This window comes from Plectrocnemia conspersa, unplaced genomic scaffold (assembly GCF_051122295.1).
Source record: "Plectrocnemia conspersa isolate PC_06_02 unplaced genomic scaffold, ASM5112229v1 ptg000013l, whole genome shotgun sequence".
NCBI classification, from domain to species: Eukaryota; Metazoa; Arthropoda; class Insecta; order Trichoptera; family Polycentropodidae; genus Plectrocnemia; species Plectrocnemia conspersa.
In genome coordinates, this window is record NW_028277177.1 from 26,613,903 (window position 1) to 26,631,653 (window position 17,751).

Sequence of the window (17,751 nt, forward strand, 5' to 3'; positions counted from 1 at the left end):
TTCGTGGGTGATCATCCGATAATTACAAAATATATGTATAACAATGCTTATTCGATCGATGAGTCTCGAAGCTTATAAAAAAAGGTTGAGAGTAGGGTTCTTAATTATTCGTTTGTACCGATATTATTTTATTTAACCAATTAGTGCAAAAAATAATTATTTGAATTAATCATTAAATACTCTTATAATCGCTAATTTTATAATATATTCATGACAATGCTGTGCGAATTACTGATCAGTGAGGGCATTACCTTATTTATTATTACATACTTTTTGATCAGATTTTTCAAATCACCAGAATAGATCAGCTGCGATTTAATTGATTCATAAAAAATTATGAAACATTTTATCTAATTTATTATATATACAATAGCTAATAATGCTTAGAGCTAATTTGATTAATGTACATAAAGATCGAATCCGTATCGGCAGTTGTTTTGTACGGATTTGCATATAAATTAAATAAATAAAATCTTTGTGCCTTGAAACAACAAACACAAAAAAGTAACACGAACTTTACAAACAATTGCGACGCACGATAAACGATAATAAAGATGAAAAAATATTTTATTTCGTTCAATGAACGAATTCTGCTAATTTCGGTCATAGTAGATACCTCCGATACATATGTTTTTCAAAAGCATAAAAGCATTTTTTGTTGAACAAAAGCGTCTCGGAAGCGTTAATCGGAAATCCCTGCCTTTTTTCTCACTACCTGCTCTGAATTTAGCGGATTTAAATTAACCACTACTTGTTTTCAAAATTGTAGCATTTGTAAACCATTAATTACATACATATATGTAGGTACTTCTGGGCATGATATTGTATTATGATGTATTACTCCACAATTAATTTCGTATAAACAAAAAAAATTAACCTCATTATTCTACATTAATCTTCTTTCGACAACTCGATTATGATACATATAAAGTCACACACTACAATTTTAACATTTTTTTAAACCTTGTGCATGAGGTTTGGGATAATTGAGAACTGTGGTGGAGTTCGCGGAATCGTTTCATAATAATTTTCTTCGTGCTGCCATGAAATGTCTGATCGAAATAAAATAATCGGTCATGGACGCGGTCGACTGACCGATCCAAAGGAAAATGATTAGGAAACGTTGATCTTGTGCACATGGTTCTGAATCATCCACTTGATCGTTCTCATACTATTTGTTTTACAATTATAAATAGTTAAAGCTCTTCTACGTGAGAGTTTATAAATATTCTAAACAATCCGTACTAATGATATTCATAAAATTAAAACGCTTTTTTGTTAAGAAAATATATTTATGTAAATATTAAAATTATCTGAATGGCATTTGTGCAAAAAATGTTTATTGTATGCATGTTTTTTTTTGTCTATTACAAATGATTATTTTTTTCTTATATTAGCATTGTGTAAATTTTGCTAAATTGATTCGCTTTATTAATTTTATGGTCGGCTTAATATTATTGTAGTATCGTAGCTCAATTGTAACGCAATCGTTAAAATCGATACACGGGAATAATTTTATATCCTGTTTTATTGCTCCTTTCTAGTGGTATTTTGGTTTGAACGTAAATTAACACTCCACAGACATAAAGCATTACACAAATATTGAACCAACGATCGATTTAGACCTCGACTCCCCCGCATAGTGAAATCGGAAATAGACGATGGCGTTTCTTTACAATTCGCGCGTCACATTGGAAAATTGTATTCATCTCGTTTAGATCCAAAGTGTTGCGAAAGAGCATTTCCTATAAAAGAAATTCGATTAAACGAATTCGCCTGAGTAATGTAATAACAAAAGCGATTAGCGCCCGTAAAAAATTGCAATGCCGATTAAAACGCAACGTGATTTTATCGCGTTACCGCTCTTTTTACGATTGCACTGCTCGCGCTCGCTTATCTTATCGTTTTGTAGCACAATTACTATTTCGTATATAATAAATAATAATATTAAAAAATCTGCAGTTCGCACGTGGATTAATATGAAACAATGTTAGAGAGGTAAATAAATAATTAAACGGGACCGATGGCGTGTAGCTGTGCGTAAAGGAAAAAAACTAGTTTTTCACTTTTTACTAGCTGACCAACCGGTCGTGATAGTTCTTCTTCTACATACATACATAAAAGACGTTTGTCGTCTTTTCATGTGCGTAAACTCTTCTCTTGCGCAACGATGACTGATACGCGTTTGATTGAGCGCGATTCTAAAGTTTCGCCCACGCTTCACCGGAGATACTCACTTGCTTTATTGTCTTATTGCTGTTCAACTCGAGACCGCAAGCGGCGGATCTCTTCCTTGTACCTTTCCGAGGACTGGATTGAAACCACCGCACGTACAATCTTTCTTTGTTGTAAAAATCCGATTCGTCATCTTGACGCTATATGGATCACATTTCGGTTAAAAACTTAATATTTACTATTTCATGAAGCTGCTTTTTATACCGGTATTACTGAGGAAAAAAACAGTCAATATTGGTATCACCGATATTGATATTATTATTTTAATTAATTGGTAATAAAAAAAAACGAAAAAATAATTCTAGCATCGCTCTCATGTTTCTCCATATTTATTGATTAGCAAAACCAAAGCATTCGAATACGATTAAATTATTGTTTCTATATACATATTATATTAAATATTTTAATTTTTACATTGTTTACGTCCAGTATGTTTTGTATGAATTTGTGTTTTTTTATTACATTAACTCGTAACTATACCTAATTATCATGTTTAGTTGTCATATCTGATAGACATCCATTCATTCAAAGTCAAACTAAATGCTTTATTGCTAAGTTTATGCTGTAATATATTCATGAATGCTTGCAAATTTTGCGAAAAATACAAGGATTCAAGAGTCGGAACATTTTCTTTGAAGATATTGAATGAAAATGTAGTAGCTTTTTTTAATATAATAAAACAGCAGATCAAATTTCGACTTAGGTTGCCGACAATTATGAAGAATTATCCGTCTGACTATTTATAAATATACATTATATTATAGGGTAAACTGTTGCGATAGGTTATTTTTTCTTTAAATTAATATTTTATTAACTGCCAAACATGAATTTACAGTAGAAAATATGATATTGTTGATTAACGAATCTAACGAGAAGGAATATAGTTTATTGATTTCCAATAATGTTGGCGATAATCACCATTATTTGTAAAGTGGTTGAACCTTATCGCTGCCATAGACTTACACTACAGTTTGTTTTAATTTACTTACGTTTTTCTTTTGTTTCTTTCGCAGTGTTTCGACAACGGTGGACCAACCCACCGGCTACAACACAGCGTGGCGCACCCCACACACAAACCATACGCACGCTCGTCGTCGGAAAATTGGCAAAGCTGAAAGAGCGTCCGAAGCGCTGGACACCATTCCGTCGTCAACGGTAAGACGCGTGTGCTTTTCCTGCTATAGTTTAATTTTTCGGCACTCCCCGTTTCGTTACGTTTGGCGCCGAAGGGGTTAATAGGTCAGACCGCACGGTTGCGGGTAGACCCTCATCAATATCGGCCATAACGGGTTTAACCGGCTATAAGGCGGCGGGTGACGTCGCTCGCTTGCGGTGACAACCTTTGCCCCCACCACGTGCGCTAATAGCGCCCTTTTCACGTACTCCTCGTTAACGTCGAGCTTTCGAGGGTTGGACAGGATACGTACGTTTGTCTGCCGGATGCTACTGCTCCTCCGGCTACTCGAGATTATTTATGTTGTATTAAGTGGGTCGTAATTATATATAGTAACGAACCTATTTTTCTAGATCTGGATCTTAAATATTAGTTTCTCGGTTATTTTTCCATATAAATGATATTGCAGACTTAGGTGAGGCAATATCTGAGGAACATAGCCAAAGTTTGCGATAAGGTTTCGAATATGCTCGGTTGCTATATGCGGAGCGCGTCAGTTTAAAAAATATTGGTGATTCGCGTTAGTTTGTAGCGTATTTTTGCAATGGCCGTTAAAATATCACGTTTTAATCATGATGGATTAAAATAATAGCACGGTACACTGATTAAGTTATGAATAAAGTTGAAAAAATATTTGGCTAGTGGTGCAGTGCAGCGCGCTACAGCAGTGCGGACCTGACAAAGAGCGCCGTTTATCTTGATAAATTCATCGTTACTTACTCATATTTAGCGTTTCGTAATAAAACAAAGGTATTCGGGAGTTTTTAGGCGACCCTGTCTTTTTTCTTATGTGGCCCGGTATCGGGTCGCGACATAACTATCTTGGATTGCATTAATACCGGTATTGAAAATCCCGGTATTATTGCAATCCATACGTGACACTCATTGTCCATATTTTGAAATCTTACCGATAAAAGGATGTATTGATGCTTCTCTGTCAATTAAGCGCGTCCACTATTGTCCACTACAGATCTTCACGGGCCTTCCAGAAAGAGGTCGTAATTCCCAGACGGAACTTCTTTAACCACCGCTTGCAGTATATTGCTGCAGACTTTACTTATTTTTTCTGCTGCTACTGTCGCTCTTATCTTCGATAACAAAACATTCCGAATATGATCGTCGGTCAAGTTCATTTTTAACCCTTACAGAAATAGTAAAAAAAGATCTAGGCGCAATATTAATATAATGCAGTGGCGTAGCTAGGTTTTGTGCGGTCCCGGGCGATCCTTACAGAATCTTACCTTCCTAAAAATCTGTAACTTTAGCATGCGGCATTTTTTAAACCTCTCCCCCTTCAGCTATACTACATATCCTTTGCATATTATATGCATATAAAAAAGTGCAAAATAGTTTACAAGTTTGATGAAATATATTAATGGTTATCAGGCATTTCGTTATTTTATCACGTGCTCGACTCGAACAAACAATGGGGAACATCTAGTGTAACTACCAAAAATATTTTTATCGATAGGGGCGGCATTTTATGATCCACCGGGTCATAAAATCAGCACTTGTTAAACTGTTTCAGATAATCAATTTAGCTCTTACTATTCGTGGATACATATTTTTTAGCGCATTCAACTTAAGAACCACATTACACAAATGGTCCTTCCATCGCGAAAATGCCGCCCCCAAGTAAGTGCCGCTCGGCGCGGTCCCCGCTCTTCTAGCTACGCCACTTTGAAGAAGTATATTGGCCTTTGTATTACGTTAAAAGCTGTAAACTCTTCCTGTCCCACACTCTTGGCAGTAAATTCGTAATGTAAAAGCAGTGCATAAAATCGCAGCGTAAGTGTATAAATATTTATATACATTTTTAGGGTTTAAATATTTATATACATTTTTTATGTCACATTGACAAATTGATCGTTAAATAACGGGTTTCTGAATCATTTCGTAAACATATTTTATACAAGTGTTTGTAGTACTCAATATCATTCTTATAGCAAAATACTTTTTTATATTTGAACGTATGCGCTATACGCTCTTTGTACCTTTGTATGGAAACGTTTAGGGAAGGCGTCGAAATCGTTAATCCGATATAATCTAGCGTGTACCTACTGGCCGACGACTTGAAAGCGAAAAGTTTATGTGTGTATGTCCAATAGAACCGCACAAAAGCCACGCGCACGGAACCGGTTTTCGTTCTCGGCGTAAAATCGAACCGAACTAACGCCAACCAACAACTCGAACTGCTCAACCGTCGACTTTCTTTCGGCGCTTTATAATACGCACACACGTAGTGTGCGACACGCCAAAAGTGAACCGCTAAAAGCGCAAGCTGTTCCGCCGTTATCAATGCAGAGCCGCGTTCGCAGCTTTCGGTATCACACCACCCCCCGATCGGCGGCCATTTGCATAACGCGAACTATGTGTCATTCCGAACGACGACGTTGCGAAACCTTGGAATCGATTATCGGTTTCGACATCTCTCTCTCGATCCGCGGCTGCGGGACCTTGGCATTTGCCGATTCTCGCTGTTAGCTCTATGGCCCGCGGATCGGCGCCACTGTAGTCCTCCCAATTTTAGACCGGCAAGCTTGCACTCAAGTGTCCCCTACGGACTCTTTAAAATCGAGTGACATGTCTGTATTTGCTGTATTAAGTATACATATGTATATCTTCAAAATTATAACGTGTCAGTACACCAATTTGGTAAAAGTTTCGCCAAGATGGTTTTAAAGTCAGGGGAATATAAATGATTTCTAGTTGTAAAAAGAGTACGAAATATACGAACATAATAAAAAATATTATATATTAATATTTAAAAAATATTGAGAGCCTATGTATTGATATAAAAAAAAATCCACAATGGGTCTAATAATATATAAAAATAAATTAGCGAAATTTAATAATAGAAAAGTGTTAAAATAAATTATCTAAATATACTAATACAACAAAGTAGTAAAATACGTAAAACTAACTCACTCCCGGGTGTATACTAACAAATTAACAAATGTGTATAAATTAATTCACTACTCAAAGGGTTAATATGTTTTTGATACAACCTGAATAATATGTTTTGAAGAGTATCGAAAATATTCTCGATGTTTCTGTTTTTATTAAATCTTGTAACCTACGAATGTAAAATGGTTGTCTCCAAATATTCATTATTTGGATTCTATTTTTAAATATCCAAATTCGTCCAAAGAAAAGCTTGTCACCTGAGATGATTTTTTTTCGACAATATCGTATTATTCGCCCTATAGTGTTCCCATACAATCTTATTTGATTGAATAAAGTAGCTTTATCTGGACATATTTGTTCTACTGCTTCGATCATGCATTGTTTGATTATTTCTCCGCCAGTGAATGGCTTTCCAGCTTTTTCTATTAAATGTGTTACACGATAACTTGCTCTGGTTTCTGCTTCTTGTTCAGAATTAAATTTCTTGAAAATCAGCTACTATGAGTTAGGCCCGCGTTTCAATCACTCAAATTTTCCTGACCGACATGTTCTAGTAAATATTGAATAATTCTTCGAATGTTTCGTGTCGTATAGACGTTTCACATTTAATTCCTTGAAAACAGTTATTGTCTCTATGCAAATTAAACAGATTGATTTATTGTCCGTCAATGCGTCGACATTTAAAAACATAACGCAATTCATGAAAAATTATATGCATTATATAATTGCTTTTAAATAAAATCGTACTTAATATCGGGTTATGGCCCGTTGGACTTTGAAAAATTGTTAATCCGTCTTGCCGATCAAAACTGTTAGATATCTGCGCTAGACTATAAATTAATCATTGTTCGTATTGATTTGAAGAGAGCGAAAAATTCAATGATAACCATCAAAGAAAGTCCATAGCTGCATAATATTAACTGGGAAATATGAATAATTTCTGAAATTTTAAATTTTAGAGTATTTTTTTTTCATTGGTCGCCTTTTAGTTGTTATGGCATTGCATGTTATTAACAACATAAACATAAGAAGATAAATTTTGAAAAACAAATATGACTACCTACATTATTGTAATACACAATGACTTACAACTGGCTTTTTGATTTAATCCGTTTTTAGAAATTCAAAATATTCCACTATAAATATGAACGAATACTTGATAAATTTTCTAAAATGATTGGAGTACTTTCTGTATTTACAGTTGTATCTTTTCGATATTTTATTATTTATGGTTTATTTCATAAACATTATTTTCCATTTTTTATTTGTTTTGATGATAAAGTGATTCTTTGTGATGTTCCATAATCTGCATCTGTATATTATTAAAGAACGTAAATTATATTCATATATTATATTACGAGGAAAATTTAAATGAGCAAATTGTTCCATAAAACAATGTTTTTGTGCATTACTGTTGAACAGATTAGGTGCGAACAAGCATTTGTCAGAACAGTAAATAACCAATGAATAACTCTGCAACGAATCCGAAGATCTACCTTACATAAATGCACATATCTCTTAAAATATTTCCTAGTTAACTCGCACCCTTATATTACTCTGAATGCGAGTGGGTAGAGCAATCTCTTTCCTGCTATGATTTTATTTTTGATTTCCTCCATACTAAATAAATTTGTTCATGCACAGATCTTGGCGTGGAGTGCACATTTAGTATGAGAACAATTTAAATGAGCAATATATAAAATAAAATGCGCATTTATTGTCAACATTTTATAAAATATGCGTGTATTAAAATAAATAAGCTGTTGGTGTGATTTATACATCAATTGTTTAGGTCATACTATTGAAAATAGAATTTCACTATAACAGTTGTGAAACATCCTGTTCAAACCCAAACCTAACCTAAAAAAAGTTCTAAAACTAATTATAGTTGTAGAACTTCCATTTTATTAATTCTCTTAGGTTATGTTTGTGTTTGAACATAAAATATTGCTCAATATAGTATTTTTTATTAAATAAAGAAAAAAAATTAAAAAAGGTTTTGCAATGTTCACATTACAAATAAAATGTTTCTCAATCTAAATTTTTATTGAACATAGATATATTTATTTAATGCTCATTTTTTATTATTGTAATGCACAAACAATTCGTTTTATGGAACAAAGTATTTAATATAATTCCTTATTTAATCGAACCCATTTAGTGCTAGGCTAAAAGTTAATGTAGTGAATAGTGGAAAATTAACGTCACATTTGACTTTATACTTAAGCTTAAATTATATAAAACCAAATGTGGCGTCAAAAAAAGTTTTGAAGATGCTCCTTTTCAATATGTTATTATTGCACATATAACTTATTTTTCGTGGTCTAATCTAGTCGATAACCGTCGATTTTGTGTTACTAATAAAACTCATATTAATAGAAATTCAATTTTTAACAAATCGGGTTTGTGCGTGGTTCATACCATTACAGCTGAAAGATATTCTTCGCTAATAGATTGGAATCTAAAAAGCACACACGTTTTTAATATTCAAATTTCACACACACAACATCCTCCTCAAATTGGATATTTTGCCGACGTTCACCGCGAATACCGGGAAATAAGAAAAGCGTCGCTTTGCCAAGCAATTAGGCGCGAGATCTACTTTCTCCCCGAAGCAAGAATTCCAGACTCGCTCCAGGGGCGACGAAGCCAATCAAAGCGTTTTTACCCCGAATCGAAAAACGCGCGTATCGATTTTCAATTAGCGGCGTTAATGAGAGCGACGAGATAAGAGGCTCCTTAATCGGTTGGAAAAAAAGCTAAAGGAAAGAGAGGGAGCGAGCGGCTTTGGCTTCCGCCAATCAGCGCCGATATCGAGGAAGATTCGACTAGAGATAATCCCGAGAGAGGCGAGACATCTTGGCGAGATTGTTTTTAACCCGTTTACTCAAGAAACGCTGCAAATTAATTTTTCTCAGAAGCTTTGATTTCGAGTATCGTTTCGTGCGATATATTTTTTGGGGAAATGCGATATTCTTACATGTCAATTTTCGAAAATCCCATTCAATATTCTGATCAAATTCTACCGAATTTGCTGAATTACACGCAGCTCGCTGGCAATTTGCCTACCGACTCCCGAAAACGCTCAGGCTCATTACACGCTCGAATATCGCTGTTTATAAATCATAACTTGTAAAACACACCATCGGCTTCCACGCAGAGAAAGACTTGATCGCGCGATTTATCGCGGTAGTTTCGATTTATTTATATTACTGTATACTACCTACTACTATAGTAATACGATGGTAAACGACCCATGCGATGCGTTTACTATCGTTATACTAGTCAACAACAACAACAACGGTGAGGCGATATTACGCGGGCAATAAAATTCGAAGACGTGAGAACGAACGCGATATTCTCGCACGAAGCGTATTATGATGACTTATAAGATGACACAATCTTACGTATACACATGAATATCGTCCACTTTTAACGACGTCTCCTTCGCTCGTTCTCTTTCTCTTTGCTCGATTCGATTGTGTTGTCAATCGAGAAGGGACCGCTCGCTTCCAAAAAGAAGAACAAATGGCGAGAGCATCGCAATTTATTGCACAGCGGCGCTGACTATAAATAAATTATGTAGCTATAAAAGCTCGACGTTTGGATTAGTTTGAAAAATTACTAGAGAAACGAGCAGAAGAGCTAAGAGAGGAAAGCGCGATGAGAAGAATAGTGAAAAAAATGAGCGAATTTACTATTTTCATTACGCTCGCTTGGTAGATGTATTGCGTGGAATCTTCAAATTAACAAGTTTTAAGCTCACTTTAAAAGCTTATAAACTTTATAATGTGGCTAAAAACAAGTACTTATTTTTATTTTATTGTACAGATTTTTTGTGTAAATAGCTCAATTAAAATAAATTAAAATTTGAAAACGACACCCTACAAGGCGTTTTTAATTTGTAAAGAGTGTCGGTCGATTTTCGTGCAAAATGTATAGATATTATTATCCGCGCATTTTTTGCCAATATACAAAAACAGATCTTTTAAGAAGTGGAAAATTCGTCTATAGTCGTTCTTAAAAAAATCCAACTACTCCGATTTTAAGCATTTCAATTTTCGTGATACGTATTTTTTGAAATGTACTTCTCATCTGTCTAAGTAGTTATATTTAATGGTGTTTCGATTGTATAAAATATATGTAGAGATTCCAATCCGAATATTCGAATGTCTAACTATTCGTAAAATATTCGGTCATATTTTCAGTAGAATATTTTGAAATTTTGATTTTCTAAAAATATCAAAAAACTAATCAACTATAAAAACACAGTTGTGAAGTATTTATGTAAATATTGTGTTTTCTACTAGTACCAATAAAATAAATAAGTCAAAGAAAATATCCTCTTTCATCGGCAGATTCTGGATGCCTCCTAAGTTTTTATACCAGGGACTAAAGCACCACTAGCCAATTTATTGCAATAAAATATATTCCTATTTTACTCATTATTTTTTGTCAGTTACGATTATTCAAAATAACCTTATGAGAAAGGAGTGTGTACAAAATTATAAATCTGTTTGTTCAAAATGTGACAAAATATTTTTTCTAAGAACATTTTAGAATATTTCAATAATATTTATTTTTGAAAGATTCATCTCTAGTATATACGTACATATAGTTATTTCTACTTAAGTTAAACGTTAATTAAATTTAAGTTATAAATGTTTATGTGAATATTATAGAATAAAAAGAAACGTAAATACTGCATAATATTATTCTACTTTGATATCCTTCGCCGATGACACTACTTATGTTAAACCCCATATATTAAGCATAATTTATTCCTCGCTTCTGCTTTCAAGCAATATGGGTATTTTAGTTTTCGTAGTTTTAAGCTATGGAAATATCGTTTTCAACAAATAAAATGGTATTTCATTTTGTACCCAATACCTGTATTGCAAAAGTGTAACCAAAGATGTGTATTCAGTCGTTAGTAATGTATCAGCTTGTTTAATTTCAACCCTTATTATATAAATAATTCCAAGATGTCTACGCTTATATGTTGCTTGTTACCCCGTTGTTTCGCAGTTAATACAACGGTAAGTTTACAATTAATATATATTTTATTATATAGCATATAATAAGTTTTGTTACTAGTTACCCACTGTGGCTAAAAGCTTACCCAAACAATTAAATATTTTTTAAATAATACATTACTCCTTTCGGATATCAATGAATTAACGAAGCCATTCGCTGTTAATTTTAATTTTTGAACTCAAACCGCATTGATTGTTTAATTATTACATTTAAGTAAGTATCAAATTGTTTTAAACTTTGAAATTAAAAATATTAACCTTCAAGTTTAAAGAGGCTTATAGCGTTTTCATAATAAAATGTTGAAATCATGTCTTTCAGAAAATGAACAATAAAGCATAGTGGTTGGATATACAAAAAAGGTGGATATATTACATTCTCGGCGTAATGAAGCACTTTTTGAAGTTGATAAAGGGCGGTGTCGACAATCCGTCAATTCTCAGCGACTTTCAGCTGCAAGCTTGAGAGTCGCGGTCGCGTCCCTTGTTCTTGCTCGTCGCGGCCAGCAGATCAGCGCTTAAAAACGCTCCTCTTGCACTTTTATAAAAAGATAAATTTGCATTTGTAATAAAAATAAAGAACATATTGCGGTTAATATTATTAGTTTTGCAAATTCCTTGACCGCACTCCGTCATCTTCACTAGGAAAAACTCAATTTTCTCTCTCCGCCGCCGGGGTGGGGGTATATCTTCGCCGAAACGGGGCCCGCGTCCGCGGTGGCGGCTCCCGCCAAAGGGGGGGCCGTTGTCGCGTTTTTTTCGGGCACCGTCGGCGGCGGCACAATAGAACAATGAAAATAATTTAAGCGCAAAACACGAGCGAGAGAGCGAGGAGCGCAGATCAAATGGGGGCCGGAGCACGCCGAGCAATGCGGGCCCGGAATGCGCGGAATGGAGACGGGAATCCCGCGGCCAGTTATCGGCGCATCGCGTTTTCCTTTGCGGCGCGTGGGAAACCTTTTTACCAGAGGGACGCCGCGACGCGCCCGCGTGCACCTGCTTAACCCCGAAACGACACAAAAAACGAAAAAAATAAAAACAACGCCGCCGCCGGAGGGTACGTATACGTGCGCATACCTACGGACGCGGACATACCTGAGTATTTAGTTTATGCGTCTCTCTCGGGTCGGTGTTGAGGCGACGCGAAAGCTCGCGACGAACGAAATAAATTGGGATCGTTATCGCAGGCGTCGGAATCGAGAAGATTGAAATTACATGCATAGAACCTTGCATGAGAACAAAAACAAAATAATTGAATACCACCTATATACTCTTATTCATGTCATATTGAATTATTGAGCTTGAAAGATTTGACTACAGTCTGATCGACTCTCATCTCTGTTTTATTTAACTTGATATGATTTTTGTAACTCATTGATATATTTTTTGCTCGATTGGAAACACTACCAATTGCAGAGAGAAACTTTCACAATCTCTCGATACATTTTTCAATTATCTACCCTCCGTTTAAAAATATTAATATGTGGGTTCTAATCAGATTGACATCAAACTTTTGCTCTTATTATTTAAAAGTCTTATTCGTTGTCTACCTTAAATGGCATCTAATCAAGTATTAAAAAATCAGCACGATTGATCAATGCTGTAACTCGATAACTAACATCTGAAAGTCGTGGACTCGTGAATTTTAAATGAAGTTTGATGTGTCAGGGACACATTAGGCTACACTAGTGATTATTATAATTATAATTAAAATTGACCAATTAAATTTCGTTTTTTTTTAGCAGTGTAGGTCAATGACTGAAAGATCTGAGTTCAAATCCCACATAAACTTCTATCATTTCTTAATTTGTTGTACTATAACAAAATCGCGTGCTTATAAAAACATTTCCTAATATGTGACACATCATTATCTACAACTACTTACCATCTCGTTTGCTCTTCAGTCCAATTTTTTATTTTTCACTTCGACCACATTTTGAAAATGTTTTTCATTTAAGGTGTGCTCCATGGACCTGAAAAGTAACAATCGGTTGTGAGGTTTGGTAATTATGGAGAGCATAGAAAATTATCATAGTTAAACTAAACATTTTTACACTAGTAATTTTTGATTTTTGGGTTATGTATTGCCGCGTTGAAGAATTTTCCTCTTTCTGGTAAATAAACTTAAGTTTTTATTCTTTAGTTTCTGGTTTAATCTTTTCAATATACTATTATTATTAATTTTTATGTATTTGATTTGGAAAAAAATAAATAATGAATTCAGTACAGTAGACCCCCCAATAACACGGTTGCCCGTTACTTAATGTGTGAGCGAGCCAAAGGGAGAATATCTTACCATACGCGCCTGATTCGTACGTAACTTATTGCTTCTCAGATAGTTAATTGAACCTATTCAATTCGATTCTCCGACGCACTTTAATTTAAATTTAAATATTTAAATGTCAGTGCATACTAGAAATACATAAAATTAAAAAAAATACACATAGATTAAGGCGAGGATTAAAATAAATAAAACATATATAACTATTACAATAGTGAAAGGGACGATAATATAATAATTTCGTAACCATACCACAAGAACATCGTACTAGCACCGTAATTTATAATAAATCTTATGTTCCCATTTGATATTTCACCGTAAATGTATTACGTTAAATTTTATTATAGTAAATCGTCATGATGCTGAACATACATATTGATAACATTATATGATAACATACACAAATAATTAGAACTAAATTTAACCAGTCGCGTGTATTCATGAGCGAACTGATGTATATTAAACTTTATGTTTGCATCGAGACAAGTTGTTTCAGTGAAATGTATCGTGTCAAAACTACATTGTATTTCAACTCTGTGTTTCGATATGCGTCTAATTAGTCGTTCTATGTCGGCTCAGGACGAAGCTGGGTGCCACAGTTAGGATATGTATATATACATAATATAAAAATAAAATGTAACTTGAACCAATTCTTAGTTAAATAAACATACACATGTCTCATCTCACAAATTTAATTTTGTAGTCAATAGAAAATATATAGATTTCTATTTGTTGTATCACTAGCAATGTGAAGCTTTCTTAACAAATATTATTGTCAAAGCTCGTGTTAATTAGTTCACTGGTCGTAATATGTTACAATTTTAGCGATGTAGCGTTTCGCAACAAGATAAATATAGCCACAATCAATTTGCCACAATTAATCGAGCCGCTTTTATATAAACAAATACCGATACCATAAATCGACTTTTGCGGCGTAGAGCGCGCTTTTCTTTGGAAGTCGACAGTCGCGCAATCAAAACTCGCTCAATCGATTCGCTCGCCGTGCATACCCGTTTGACAGGAAACCCAGGACAATGATTGCGCCGCTAAACGCAGCAAACGACAAACAACCGCGGGTTGTCATCTCGCGAGACGCGATTCATTCACTCATTCATGATTGGCGCTTTGAGAGTGAGACGCTGCGTGACGCGAACCGACGAATTTGTATCGACAAAGCCGCCTCTGACACGCTACGTGACAGTCGGTCAAAATCACGCATAGAGTTACTTTTCTTTACCACAATGCCGCACTCGCATTAATATACAAGTAAAATAATTATAATCGATTTAAGTTTATCGCTCGTAATCGGCGACGATAGGAAAATTCGTTGAATTGCGATTTGTTGGATTATTTTTCGATTAAAATCGATCCGTAAACGTAAATCGTTACGCTGCGAAATCGGTATTGTTGTTTTTATTTATTGTTTGATTTAAAGCAAAATTTCAAGACATAATTAGCCTTATATCGCATTAGCGCAATCTTCATTATAATGGATATTGCGTGTAAGTGAAAAATCCGTAAATGTAGCCGATTTAAGCTTCATTTTTGCGTCCTCGGCTCGAGGGATAATGATCATTATGTACTATCTGAGATCACTGTATATTCTTAGTGTTCTGCCATTTGTTATCATTATTCTATCGCTATAGTTCAGGAATAGTCTTCGCTTCCTTCAAGTTTGTCTTCTATCTTGCTTCGCCCTTTGCTATGCAGACAGCGTTTTTACTACGTCAAATGTACACGAGCTCCTCTTACCTTCAGGCTTGTTAAGTGCTAACCGCTTTGCAGGCTTCAAGTCGTCCATACAGAAAAAATGTCCGGCCCATATTTTCTTTTAATATTTATTATCTGTGTTTGCAGAAGACATTTTATGTTTTAAACAGACAGTAAGATAATAATTTCGACAACTGTACCTCGAGAAAAACAATTCAATACTGAGCTGTGTACTTTCACGTACCGGCACATCCCTCATGGTGAATGACCAATCACAAGGCAAAATTTAAAAGTAGGGATTGCATTAATACCGGTATTACCGCAAGACAAAACAGTCGATACCGGTATTGACATTATTATTATTATTTTAATTACTTGGTAGTAAGAAAAAAACGAAAAAATAATCCAAGAACCGCTCGCATGTTTCCATGTTTAATTTATTTAGCCAATATAGCTAATTGTTTATACACTAAACAAATATAATCAAAACATATATATCAAATATAATATTAACATAAACGGAATATAAAAAAGGTTGTTTCATAATGCACGAAAGTATTTCTTTATTCCATTGAGGAAAACCGCTACATTTTTATTTTTGCGGATTGTCTTATGAATAGTATCATACAAATTTACTCCTCTGTCCGTATTCGTTTTCTTATACCTGCATATCCTTAAATGCTCTAACATGCGAGAAAGTTTGATAAGTTGGTGTTATTCAATTGCCAAAGGTTAAATTGGCATTTAAACCCATTTCTAAAAGTGATTATGAACAACCTATTCTCTGTAATTAAATCCAACGTGAATTCTATCCATCTAATCAAATTAGGAATAGGCCTATGCGCGTGTTCGTAATTACGTACGTTCACAGAGGCAATCGGAAGACCCTCCGAACCGCAACATTATCGCAAATGACACGTGAAACGACAATCCAACAGCCGGCATATCAATAATCCACCCGTTTGACCACTGTACTGCTGTGGTCCGATTACTGCATGCATTTGCCGGTGCGAATTTTACAATTCGATCCGTTCCCACGCGTGTTCGCCGGTTACCATTTTGAAAGATAAAATAAAACGGCCAAATCCCGTAGTATTTATAGGAAAATCAAACTCGGTTATCGTCATAAATCACGGCTGGGAGAGCGGCCGCGAACGGACCAACCCTGGACTCGAGCCAAGAGTATGGTCGAAAAATAAATTAAAGGTCGAACGTGTGTAGAGCGTTGTAGCGTTTCCGCGGAATCGGCTGGAGGATGATGATCTTGATCGATTGAGATGTTGTCGAATCGACGCAGAAGCAGATGGATCGAGGAAAAAAGTCTGATGCGGTTTGTGGCGATTTTCCGGAAGGTCGGGAGTGTAAATGGCGATTTTATCGGTTGTGTTAGTGTGTATATGCAATATAACTACGGTAGCATAGTATTTAAATATAGAGACTTAGAAAGGGTCAAGCGCATGGCTTTGTACAATTCAAATTCAACACGTTGATCGCCTCCGGACCGTTGTTTTATAATTTTAGAGTAATGTAACCATTTTGCCCATGTTAATATTGTTTTAGATCTTTGTTATAATTATGATACCTGATTTATTTTTATGTTAACCAAACATTACTTATATACAAACCATTGGGATAATTGCGGTTTTCAGTTATATCATTTAAATATAAACTATTATATTTATTAATCATTAGTACATTGCTTAGAATTTATGTGATTGAATTACATTTATGTGCTAGGTTTTAATACATATTCTTGACTTTGTTTTTATAATGTTAAGTGATCGATTTTTTACTCTCATCGTATAAAAACAAACATATATATATGATCTAGTATTTGTTTAATTATACTATGCAAATGCCATGGATCACAAATCGCAATCTAAAACCATGGATTGTTCAAAGATCGTGCGCTTTCGTCATATCATTACTATCGTCGTTACAACCGTCACTTTGTCAGTTTTCTCCCGTTTCAGCCGCGTGGTCGCGCTTTGTTGTGTCTATACCTCCGCGGCGATATCATCTCAATCATTCATCTGACACACATATGACACGCGAACTCCCCGCCATTACATATTATTTACCACAATATCCATAATGCATTTTTTCGCGCGCGCTCGGATTTTCCGCTTTTATTGTTGACACCGATGCTCGCCGCGATTTTCCCCGCTTCGTCCGATACGCGATAATAAATAATTAATTACGTTTTCGCACGTATCGCAAAATTTTATTTCAACCATATTATCGATCATGTTTTGCTTAAAACCCTTTGGACGCGTTAATCAAAAATATTTTTTTTTAAATGCAAAATCTTACCTCGATACTGTGTTTAAATGTTCTGATTTTTTAATTTTTATTTATTTAAAATGATATTTTATTTTAATTCACAAAAAAAAGTTTTTTCTTAAAAAGCA

The 17,751-nt window shown here is 34.7% G+C and overlaps 1 protein-coding gene across 8 annotated transcripts in view; it reads left to right on the forward strand.

Moving 5' to 3' along the window:
• sd (TEA domain transcription factor 1 homolog scalloped) overlaps positions 1-17,751 on the forward strand; it is a 105,985-nt gene that overhangs the window by 14,022 nt on the left and 74,212 nt on the right. For all 8 annotated transcript variants that reach the window (XM_088201665.1, XM_088201667.1, XM_088201671.1 and 5 more), the window contains exon 2: positions 3,249-3,390. The gene's annotated coding sequence lies outside the window, so the exon portion shown is untranslated. The remainder of the gene's footprint in view (positions 1-3,248; positions 3,391-17,751) is intronic.